Here is an 11,919-nt window from a genome sequence, read left to right as displayed (position 1 = left end):
TTTTAAACATGCAGATGATAATCTCTCGGCGACGATATCAAATGCATTTATTTGATATGGTGCGCTGCTGCTGCTGCGCCGAAGAGCCACCCGAGAGAGAGAGAGATCGGTTCGTGTGTGTATCTGCTCTCCCGCGTTCGTGTGTGTAATACTTTCACGTTGGGCATTTGAATTATTCCGACGTCGAGGTATTCCTCAGTTGAGACTCTCGGGTTCCTCCATCGTCGCGCATGCCATGACCATATCGAGGGAGAAAGAGAGCTTTTGCCCAGCACACACACACGGTGGATCTAGTCGGCTATCGCATGTCTCTCTCTCTCTTCTCTTCTCCTTCAAGTTCAAAAGTATCCCAGTGCTGCACGCGCGCGCTCGCTCGCTCCAATCCCCAACTTGTGCAGCACAGTTACACTGAACTGCTGGTGGATGGACGACACACACACACGACTTAAGTGGCTCGCCTTCTGCTGGCCCGTCCAAACTTGGCGGGCGGCGGCATCGCGCCCGTCAACGCGCAACTGCATTCTCTTTTTTTGTTGTTTTGTTTCTTTCCTCTATGGTGGCCATCACGCTAGATTCTTTTATCTTTTTAGCCTCTCTTACGACGACTGTAGAATAACGACAATGTCGGCGCGGAGGAAATTTCGGCTGGATGGCGCTTCCGCCTTTATTAACAACCGCTGATGGATCAAATTCATTTCTACTATAACGTTTGGTTTGTTATTTCCTCATTTTGTTGCTTGGGCTGCGGTATTAGGGGACCGCTGCTGGTGAGGCACCGGCAGGAGCTTTTTGGGGGGGAGATTCGACGGGATGATGCAACAACCATCTCTCTCAGTCGTTGGGTTGAGCAACGAATCAAAGCGTTGCGCTGTTGTTCGAGAGTCGGCCATCAATCTACGAGGAATACTTTTTTTTTTCTTTTCGCCATGGCGGATTCCATCGCAGAATTTTTATCCCAGGGTCTCTTGAATGTATTAGTCGCTTTTATGCGGCCAAAGAGATGGATGGACGGACGTGAGCTACGGAATGAAATAAGAGAGGAAAAGAAAGAAAGAAAGAAAAGAAAAAAACACTCTCGCCCCGTCACAGCACTGCTGTTTTTTGGTTTTGTTATTTTGTTGTTGCGTTTGCATTTTGGGGCTTTTTAGGTCGAACTTTGGACGCTTAAAGCTTCTTACGTCAGTCCATAGATGGCAACGATTGCTATGGTGGATTGATATTGATTTACACAGACTATATCGCATTTTAAAGAAGTATTTTTGTAGGTTAGTGCTTTGCTAATCATATTTTATACCTTATCATCAAGGGGTAATTGGTTGACTGGATTTCATGTGATCGTCTTGCATGAACTTGGCTACATCATTACAATTACCCAATTTTTTGCATTGCAATTCACTAGAATTGATAAAAGGACAAGCATTTGCCCTCGAACCGTTACATGAAGTAACACACACTAATGTCATTACCTAATAATGTAATAATAACAAAATCAAAATTGAATTGACTTATTTTCCGCACTTAAATTTAGAGTCATCTAGCGGTATTTTCCAAGTACAAAATTTTTAGGGAATGGAAGATGGAAGTAAAAAAAAATTATTAATTTTTGAATTTTCGATTTAAAATTTTTGACTTCACGAAATCATATTAGATGAGGGATAAAAATTCAATTGTCAATTTCATATTTGACAAATTATTTGAGACACGGATTGAAGCAATTTGGCATCATTACATCAGCTGAGCCCTGCTTCCTGGCTGTAGAAGTTCGTCATTCGTCTGTGTTCTGTACGTCTGTGGCTGTGTTCTGTTCGTTTATAACTTTGGGAAGAGGAAGAGTGATTGAATCACGCTGCGTTGAAGAATAGAAGGCAATTAATCATTTTCAAAATAAACATTTATGTGAAGGTTGTATGTAGCAGGAAACTACAAAGTGATAAATCATTGCAGTTTGAATCCGGTTCAAATATAGACTCGTAAAATTCCAAAAGCTGTCATTAAACTAGGTAAGATAAACCAGCCTTCACATTCAAATTGTCTCAATGCTTATTAAAATTTCTTTAAAGGTCATATTGGATGGAGAAAGAGCTTGTGGGTTAAAGAAGTTGCAAGATTGGTGTTACCAAATTTTCCAATATCGACAAATTTGCCATCAGCACCACCCGATTCAAGAGAATTGATCGAAACATCATCCAAACTGAGTAACAAGAATATTATTGATGATAAAATTTTCCCCTGATTTTATGAAACATTAACTTGACACCTCTTGAATAAGTTCATCTTTATTGAAAGTCAAATCAAGCTTCCGCCAAGTGCAGCTCATGGATAGGGTGTGTTGACTCCACACAATTCTGTAAAACCAGAAAAGGAAGATCTCATTCTCATGCAGCTTGCATCAAAAACCTGGTTTGGCGACGGCAGTGATACGGCTCAGGTGCGGTACCATCGTGAATTCAAAAATCCGGTTGGACGATTTCGATACTTACATCTACAACAGTCGCAACTCGACCGAAGCCGTAAAATTCTATCTAACTAATAGTTAATAAATTGAAATCTTTTAATAATAACTTTTATGTTCCAGGCGTTCTCCTCTTTATCGTCCAGTAACGCCATACTGAGATATTAGTCGATTCAACGCGGAATAGAATATGCAAAACATGGACTCGAAAGAAGATGTAATTTAAAATTAAATTGTCTTACACGTCATTTACTAACAAATTCCGCGAACTTTTTTTTTATTTTCTCTAGGCAAATAAGGACAGGAACTTTTCTTTGAACATTCCGGTAACCATCATGGCATTAGGAATAGCTACTGCGTCCTTCTTTTCATTGGTAAAGGTAATCTACGATTTTGTGTGCGGTAGACTCACTCGATCTGCATATAACTTTAATTGTACCTACGCCACTTGCTTGTCGCTTCAAATTGTCATTGCATATGTTATAGTTTGTCTCAATATCGATAAGCGTGTGAACTTGTCTAAATTTAAGGTGTTAGCATGTTTGATATTCCTTTCTCTTGTGATGTGTGCAACAGTTTCAGTTTTGATTGCTTTGATGGATTGGAATGGTCAATGGTATGTCGGGAACACAACCGTTATCAATTAATTTGTCTTCAAGGTTCAAAGGATCTTTTTCTTTTACTCTCACTTCGCTAGTTTTCCCTTGATGGCTTGATCTGAAATTCTTTGAAAGTAAAATTTGATTGTCTGACGCAACTTCCCGCCAAAATAATACAAAATCTTGCCTCTTTGGTAGATTATCAGATAAATATCTTTGACTAAGTAAATATCTTGCAATAAAGATAAAAGGTTTTTTTTTTAAACCAAAAGTTTTGTCGGTTTTGTTAACAATTATTCTTTATTGGCTACCTAGTTTAGGAAAGTGGAAATTGGTAAAAATTCCACGTTTTTCCGTAATGGTGTAAACTCTGGCAAGGCTGTTTCAAGATTATTCTCTCCATACCCATGTCAGATGTCACAGATAAAGACCACCGTCCACCGTCTTCTTTATCTATGCCCATGTCACAATAATGACAATATTTCTTCACGTATCTGAAGTAATTTTGTTTGGCAACGTCACACAACGACACAAATGACGTAATTATTAATCAGCTCACTCGTACTAGTCTGTTCATTCGTCCGATTCGTTTTAGGTCTGTTCGTTTTACAACTTTGAGAAGAGTGATTGAATCACGCTGCGTTGAAGAATAGAAGGCAATTAATCATTTTCAAAATAAACATTTATGTGAAGGTTCTATGTAGTAGGAAACTACAAAGTGATAACATTGCAGTTTGAATCTGGTTCAAGCATAGACACATACAATTCCAAAAGTTGTTATTAAACTAGGTAAAATAAATCAGCTTTCACATTCAAATTGCCCTCAATGCTTATTAAATTTTCTTTAAAGGTCATATCGGATGGAGAAAGAGCTTGTGGGCTGGGCTACAGGCCAAAGCGAAGAGCTGAAGATAGCAAGATTGCTGTTACAAAATTTTCCAATGCATCGAAAAATTTTCAATCATCACTACTTCGAATCAAGAGAAAATGGTATGTGGTATAATCAGTTATGAAACCTTTCCGAAAGGTATAAGGTTTTAGCAATCATCGTTTGGTGGATTGTTTTGATGTTTGTTCCCAACTTCCCATGTCTAAAGATAAATCCTAGCTCACACCCCACTAAGAGGAATAGACTAGTTAATAGTTTAGTTTTAGTTAATAGCAGTATTTCGTTGTCGCCTACCATGTTCATGAAGGACAAAGTCGAAAAGTAGTTGGAGACAGTCGTCAGGATGATTCCGACGACCATCAGTGTGATTTTGACCGGTACGGGATTGGATTTGTCACCAAGGTGAGTCACAGCTGCAAAGATGAATCTTCCATCGAAATCCATTAGCTCTCTTTATGGCGGACATAGAGAACTTAGAATCATCTGTCGTGTCAGTTGTTCACACAAGTCTGTCGGAGAACACGAATCTTTGCTTCTTCTGTCGTACTAGACAATGTCGACATGATTGAACTTGAAACTAAAGTACTAGACTAGTTGCTGATTCACTTTACCGGAAAGAGTCGAAAATTGCCAATTACCTAGCTGTAGTTTTAAGAGATTTTGCTCAATCCGTAGTTAAACAACACGGTGCTGATCCGGTATTCCGGTTGAACACATTGTGATTCGTGATTGGATATGCGCGGTATTTGTTTTGTTTCAAGTTCAAGACCGTGAGGAAATATTTCTCTATTTTAGATCTTTGTTCTAAGTATGCATGCCGCAAACAGCTACCATTTCTTCAACAATTAAAATTTGTATAATTAATTGTGCGTGTTTTAGCTTAGTTACAGAGCTGTTATAATTCCGATTTTTGCGAAGAAGTGTTGGTGTGGATCTAGTATACCAAAATAATTTCATTGTAGCTATTGTATTGTAGATTTTCAAGAATTCATTTAACCGCGTTCCGTGATGTTAAAAAGTGTCCACTACAGCACTGCGTTGCTAATTATCTGACAAGTGAGCGGGCGAAGAAAAAAAAGAACAATCGTTGGTTGTAATGCCATCGTTTCTTTGTCTCTATCTTGAATTTCACCCGTTACCTTCTCAAGGGTGTACCCGTTCATTCCTTTCTTGAAGAGGTGTTACCACTCTATTGAGATCATTACGGCTCCAAACGAACTGGAGATCGGTTGTATAGTTCAATGTTGGAAGAAAGGGTTTAAGCTATTTTCGATTTTGCCAATAAAGCTTAAGTGGGCTTTATATCGCGGGCGCCCACGTCTCCTTATTCACACTTAAAAACTTAAACTGGCTATAGGTTAATATTTGTCGCGATTTTATTGAATCCATCCTCTATTGGCATGTTCCCAACCTAACGATTGTTTAATTTGAATAAATGTCGTACAGGATGTGGCTCGGATTGGAACTTCATTTCGACTTCGGATGCTGTAAAAAACTGAAGAAGAAACGCGAGTTAACGATGCTGCAGTGGTAAACACTTGTTTTACACTTTTCCGTTAAGAAACTAATAATGAAATTTTGAAGTGAAGGTCAACTTAATCATACAGACTGGCATTTTTATGGTGGAGGATTCAGAAGATAAACCTGCCAGCTTTTGGAACAGGTTCACTTCATTATTCATTATTTTACCTGGGGAATCCATCATTCCACTAGTCTGTTACGAAAGTGCTAGTTACAAACGACAAAATCTTCTCGAACGACAAGTCTTCGAAGTCGATTAAAGAAGGAGAATTTATTGCGAGAAGAACAGGATTTGACATTCGTTTTCTAACCAATGAACAACTGGATGCGTAAAGCTCAACAGTTGACACGGGGGACCTTTCTTGTCATTGCAACTATATTATGGTATTTGAGCACTTTAACTCAACGTTGCCTAAATGTATAACTTTTTCTTATTGCTATTAATTGGTAACGGGTATAGATTCAAACTGATGCCGGTTGAGACTGGTTTGGATCTTAAAATCCACTGGACTCATCAGACTATTCCGTTTCCTGCCTGCTGATATACTTTGGATCCGGTGTCAAGTACCGAATACTAACCCGGATCGTGTGATAATTTAGAGCAAACATTTTGGGGCATCTTTCGTTCGACATTTCAGCGCATTCAACCTCCGCTTAAATCGACGGTTTGCAACTTAACCATAAATTTGGGTAGGAGAAAATGATTAAAAATCCTTTGGTTTCAATGAAGTGAATGATAATGTGTTTGAAACTTAGATAAGTTTGCAGAGGAGGAGAAGAATATTTTTAAAAAGCCGACTGTGCTTCAAACGGTTCGAAATGAAAGATTTATTCATTCACCAAGAAACGAGTCAAACGACTCACATGTAAAATGGTATAAAGTGAGTTTTAAGCCATAACCATTTGGTATTCATTTTGATATTGGTTTTTGTAGACCCATCCCCAGCAACGTTAACCTGCAGAAGGAAAGGCCAGTTTCCATGTACATTCGAAGGTCACGGAGATCATTACGTAAAACGTGTTACAGTGGTTTAGAGGTTGGGTGAGAACGACACGTGTTGCATTATTATCAAGCAAGTACAATAGCCTGCAAGGCTTAGCCATTTGGTATTCATTTTGATATTTGTTTTTTTAGACCCATCCCCAGCAACGTCTACCTGCAGAAGGAAAGGTTAGTTTGCATTTTCTTCAATCGAAGGTCACGGAGATCATTAGGTAAAACGTTTCATGCAGTGATGTAGAGGCTGGGTGAGAACGGGACGTTTTGTATCATTATCAAGAAGGTAGAATAGCCGCAAGGCTTGAGAGGTGAGGGTAAGAAAAAATCGTATAAAAGGATTGAGAAAAGGCGAAAGTTATCAGTCGAGTGAGCATCTCCGACACGGCAACAACTGCGGTGCACTAGTCGTCACCAACTGCATTCTTCTTTATATTATAATCAGTTCGCAATCATGGGTAAATATTCTGTTATTACATGGAGTTTTAAATGTGCCAATTATTGAATATCCAAATTATCCATTGTCTAGTCGCATAAAAGGAGAGAAAAGGCGTATAGAAATTGGTTGAGTGGTTATCTCCGACGTGGCAACAACAACTGCAGTGCAATTTTTCGCAAACTGCGTTCTTCGTCACATTACTAGTTTTAAATCATGGGTAAACGATTTTTACATGGAGTTGTGAATTCACTTTCTATTTGTTAACATGCCAGTGCAGCCAGTCATTATTGCACATTAATGTTCAAATTATGTATTGTCTAGTAAACTATGGCGTCGTGCTGCTGTTGGGTGTTGTATCGTTGATGGCTGGGTCGGCCACTGGTGTACCGATGTCTCCTGGGTATGGCGGAGCAACGCCGCCGCCTTACTACACGACAACAACTTTCGCAAAGACCAGTTACAACACCACTAAGGCTCCAGAGTATTACACCACAACTTATGATGCCCCGAGCTACTACACCGAAACCCCGAAGTATAACTCTGCCCCGAGCTACATCACCAAAGAGCCGGAGTACTACACCAATAATACACGACTACTTATGCTGCCCTTGCCTACTACACCAAGTCCCCTAATTACAACAACACCGCTTGCCCCGCGAAGCGCCCAAGTACTACACTACAACCTACGCTGCCCCGAGCTACTACACCGACTCCCTGAAGTATTACTCTGCGTAAAAGGAGTCATCTAAAGAAAAGAAGTCGTATATAAGGAGAGAGAAAAGGCGATCGAAATCAGTCGAGTGAGTATCTCCGACACTTCAACATCTGCAGTGTGTTCAGCATCTGTCACCAACTGCATTCCTCATCGTGTAGCCAAATCGCAATTATGGGTAGATATTCTGTTTTTTGTTTTTTCATTTATTTTGTATCAATCTTACTGTTTTGCGTTTGTCAATGTTCCAGTTATTACTTATTATTGAATAATAATCTCTAAATTTATTGATTGTTTTTACTATAGTGTCGTGCTGCTGATGGGTGTTGTATCGTTGATGGCTGGGTCGACCACTGGTGTACCTGGTGTACCGATGGTATTATCTCCTTGGTATGGCGGATACCAAACCGCAACGCCGCCGCCTTACTACACGACAACAACTTACGCCAAGACCAGTTACTACACCGAAGTACTACATCACTAAGGCACTGGAGTATTATACCACATCTTACGCTGCCCCGAGCTACTACACCATCAAGGTACCGGAGTACTACACAAAAACGAACGTCTCATCCTACTACACCGAGGTCTAAGTACTACTCCGTTTCCAGCTACTACACAGAGGCATAAGTACTACTCCGTTTCCAGCTACTACACAGAGGCCTAAGTACTACTCCGTTTCCAGCTACTACACAGAGGCCTAAGTACTACTCCGTTTCCAGTTACTACACCGAAGCCTAAGTACTACTCCGTTTCCAGCTACTACACCGAGGCTTCAGCTTATTACTCCACCAAAACGGTCGAATACTACACCGAAGCGCCAAAGTACTACTCTGCCCCGATCTACACAACCTCAACTGAGGCGGCCAAGTATTACGCAATCCCGACTTACTACACAGAAGCTGCTCCTTCGTACTAAGTTGAACAGGAATACCATACTGATGCTCCAGTTTGCTACACCACAACCTACGCTAGACCTAGCTACGACACCTAAGCACTCAAGTACTACACCGAAGAAGCCGCATATTTCACAACCACGTACGCTGCAATAGTTTACTACATCGAGGAACCCTAGTATTACTCTGCTCTAAGCTGCTACCAAACTATGGATCATAAGTACTACACTAGCAAGGCTTCCGAGTATTACACCACTACTTACGCTCCTCCGACCGATATACCGAAGTTCCTAAGCATTCCTCTGCCCTGAGTTACTACACTACTAAGGCACCTGAAGATTACACCATAACCTACGCTTCTCCAGCTGACAACAAGGAGACTTCTAAATACTAGAGCTGAATTTGAATTTTGTTATTTGTGTTCAGATTTGTCGGTTATTTTTTAATAGTTACTACTTACTAGTCATCGGGATTTGATTGTTGATTAATGAGAAAATATATTTTAATGCGGGTAAACAACTTTTAAAGCATCTCCTAATTTTTAAACCTTTCGACATTTCCACAGATGTTCGTATTTTGGTTGATTTCAAATTTTGAAAGTGACTGCTGCTCTAGTCGATCTTCATAGGACATATCCTGGTGCTTGGACGGAATTCTTTTTTAGGGTAAGTTACGAAAGCGACGTACTGTTTGATGTTCACTCAAGAATGTTAGAGTTAACAGTTTACTTGACATTTAGGTTCTGAAGGAGTTCATGGCAGACGTTGTGTTTGGCTCTTTCACAGGAATTTTTGAAAGAAGGGAGATAGAAAAAGATTTATTTATGTCTTTAAGTAATAGCCAAGTGACTGATCATTTATGCATGGATGAAACACTAAGTTTAAGAAATAAACTGTTTATTTGCTAAACATTACTTTGTTATAATACTCAAACACAATTTGGACAAAAACTTTAAAAGGAATTGCTTTATTGTCCCACCTCCACCCACAATTCCACCACATTTTACAATCACACATACATAAATACATACATACATACATACATACACTTAAGTTAACCCGTTGGCTGCCACGCCATACAACCCGTAGGTTGTTCTTCTACTACTCTACGCGCCATGTCTGAAGGATCCATGACCAAGGAGGGACTTGCCATTGCTGACAAGTCCGGGCTGACACGGTGACAGGAGAAGATGGAATGCACGCCTCTAGAATCCATCACCGTATCGACAAGGGGGAATTCCCTATGGTGCACTGCCTAACAGGCGCCTTGCGGCGAATCTTGGGCTGGTGCGACTGTCCGACCCCGCGGCATGTAAACCACGAGACCGAACAGCGCGGCCCGTGCTAAGGAGCTAACACAGGGGAAAACAAAGACGTGGCAGCCAACGGGTTAACTAACACAAACAAACAAAAATATTACCAACAACAAATGATGATCCGCGCTGACATTTTGGAGATACCGGAGATGTTTTGGTGTCCATCTTCTCGACGTCTCCGCTGCATTTCCTGGATAAAGATAAAACAATTATTATTAAGTGAAATGCCAATAAAATTTACATAATACATATTGATGCTCAAAACTTTAAAGGCGCACTTTTAATTCCTTAAAATCTAGCTTCCAATATTGAGAACTGCGCACAGAACAAAGCTCACTTGCTAGTTTTCATAAAATTTTCCGGAAGTATACCGGAAGTAAGCGATAGCGCCTGAACCATTGAGCTGTCGTCAAATTAAACCAAATATTCGTGATCTCCATGAAATTTGGGGTCGATTAGGTGTGATTTAAGCAAAATCCAAAATTTGGCCGAAATCGAGAATTTTCCTGAACTATATAGTTCAGGAAAATTTTCGAAACCGGAAGTACGAAAACGTAAAAAAGATAACATGAACTTTACTACAAATTCGACGAGGATCACGAATATGTGGTTCTTTTGCTCCTCAGATGAATATTTACTGAACTACTGAGTGAAATGAGCAAACCGGAAGTAGAAAAAAAATGCAAATATCGAAAATTTAACAAGTGAGCTTTGTTGGTGGAATAGTTATCATCAGTTTTCACTAAAAAATTTCCACACAATAACTGCCGAAGTGCCAATAAATGTTTAAAGAGATGTGCAAACTGACTGTTTTGACAGCTGAAATTATCGAAAAGCCATCTAGCGTTAGAAAAAAGAAACGTCTATGGAACACTGTTTGCGCGCAAAAAAGGGCCTGATTTGGAATTACTACACATACAGAGTTTAACGCAAGAAGATTATTAGCAGATAATCTACGAAAGTAAGTCAGTTACCTGGGCATAATCCCGTGGCGAGTGACTGCAGGTATTTCACAGCGGACGGAAGCGAACCCTGAAGTGATCTAATAATTCGCCAGTGAAGCACAAGAAGCAGCGTACGTCGTGAAGATAAGGATCCGAACGTTGGTGGAAGTCCCTTTTCTGTCATGGACAAAAGCCAGCGTTGGCTCAAGGATCTCCGTGCCAGGACCTCACGATTCCATGAAGAAACTGCGTTGTAGATTGAAACTGGCGGCCGACTCTCGATCTCAGGGGACGTCACAAATAGTTCTTAAAAACGAGTTGGGAATCAATAGGAAGCTTAAACAAAATTAACTCATAGTAGCATGGTAAAAGGTGATAATGATGTTTACCTTTATCATTTGGGTGACAAATTCAGTAAGGCATTTGACTTTCATCAAGCAGATCTGGTAAATGTACTAAATACACTTCACACACTTCATGTTCATTCACTGAAACTGGAACTCTAAGTAGCAATGGGACAAGGAAAATTTCTATATTATTTACAAATTTACACAAATTTATCTATGAAAAATAAAACTCTACATACCTCTCAGCTGGGTTGCCTTCGTAACGGCTGTAGAGTGTAGAAACAGTTGTACACTCGACAAACATTGTGACACAGGTTACACTTGCAAGATTCAGAAAAGATCCTATGGTCCATGCGCAAGAACTTTTGTCTAATTCCACTGTATGTGGGCTTCAAATATGAGTTTCATGCTTTTGAGAGCATAAGGATCTAATGGATGGAAATTGACTGAGCACTAAGTCAACTTGTTGTAATGACGGACTGATTTTCTAGAATTTGAAGAAATCGATGTAATATACAAAAATAAGGAAACTAGGTCAAGATAAACCTACACAAATGAAGTTTAATTCAGTATTCGGAATCACAGAAAAATAAGTATACAATAGCAACAATTTGTTTCGTCATGTTTCATGATGCAGGCTGTAGGGTAGGCTACATCATGACAAAATCAACTGAAAACAGTGGCATCTAGCGGTCAGTAAAGAAGGGTTGCTGACAGTAGCTTGACTGCATTGCTGATTATGACAGTAGAACTCCAAACAGTCCAAAGACAGAAGAACTCCACCGACAATAGAACCCCAATATTTTTA

General features: G+C 39.9%; 4 long non-coding RNA genes across 6 annotated transcripts; 3 read left to right on the top strand and 1 right to left on the bottom strand.

Annotated features, from left to right (window-relative positions):
* The first annotated feature begins 2,263 nt into the window (after positions 1–2,263).
* Positions 2,264–3,262, top strand: LOC124201625. The gene is made up of 3 exons (XR_006877621.1): positions 2,264–2,510; positions 2,576–2,669; positions 2,743–3,262. It is a non-coding gene; the product is annotated as an uncharacterized LOC124201625 (long non-coding RNA).
* A 323-nt stretch (positions 3,263–3,585) lies between these two features.
* Positions 3,586–6,453, top strand: LOC124202465. 3 transcript variants are annotated; one of them, XR_006878171.1, is made up of 7 exons: positions 3,586–3,840; positions 3,902–4,342; positions 5,387–5,470; positions 5,530–5,845; positions 5,922–6,151; positions 6,218–6,335; positions 6,396–6,453. It is a non-coding gene; the product is annotated as an uncharacterized LOC124202465 (long non-coding RNA). The 3 variants fall into 3 exon arrangements; XR_006878172.1 differs by having other exon boundaries at positions 3,589–3,840; positions 3,902–4,041; positions 5,525–5,845; XR_006878170.1 differs by having other exon boundaries at positions 3,591–3,840; positions 3,902–4,041.
* Positions 6,454–6,818: 365 nt separating this feature from the next.
* Positions 6,819–9,413, top strand: LOC124202463. The gene is made up of 5 exons (XR_006878169.1): positions 6,819–6,916; positions 6,988–7,114; positions 7,219–7,787; positions 7,916–9,170; positions 9,245–9,413. It is a non-coding gene; the product is annotated as an uncharacterized LOC124202463 (long non-coding RNA).
* A 551-nt stretch (positions 9,414–9,964) lies between these two features.
* On the bottom strand, positions 9,965–11,784 carry LOC124201825. The gene is made up of 5 exons (XR_006877709.1): positions 11,662–11,784; positions 11,351–11,598; positions 11,154–11,266; positions 10,795–11,070; positions 9,965–10,010 (listed from the first exon to the last, which is right to left on the bottom strand). It is a non-coding gene; the product is annotated as an uncharacterized LOC124201825 (long non-coding RNA).
* Positions 11,785–11,919: the final 135 nt, after the last annotated feature.

The sequence above is a fragment of the Daphnia pulex genome, chromosome 9, assembly GCF_021134715.1.
Source record: "Daphnia pulex isolate KAP4 chromosome 9, ASM2113471v1".
Lineage (NCBI taxonomy): Eukaryota > Metazoa > Arthropoda > Branchiopoda > Diplostraca > Daphniidae > Daphnia > Daphnia pulex.
The sequence above is the reverse complement of the archived record's forward strand: the minus strand, read 5'-3'. Positions and strand labels throughout refer to the sequence as shown.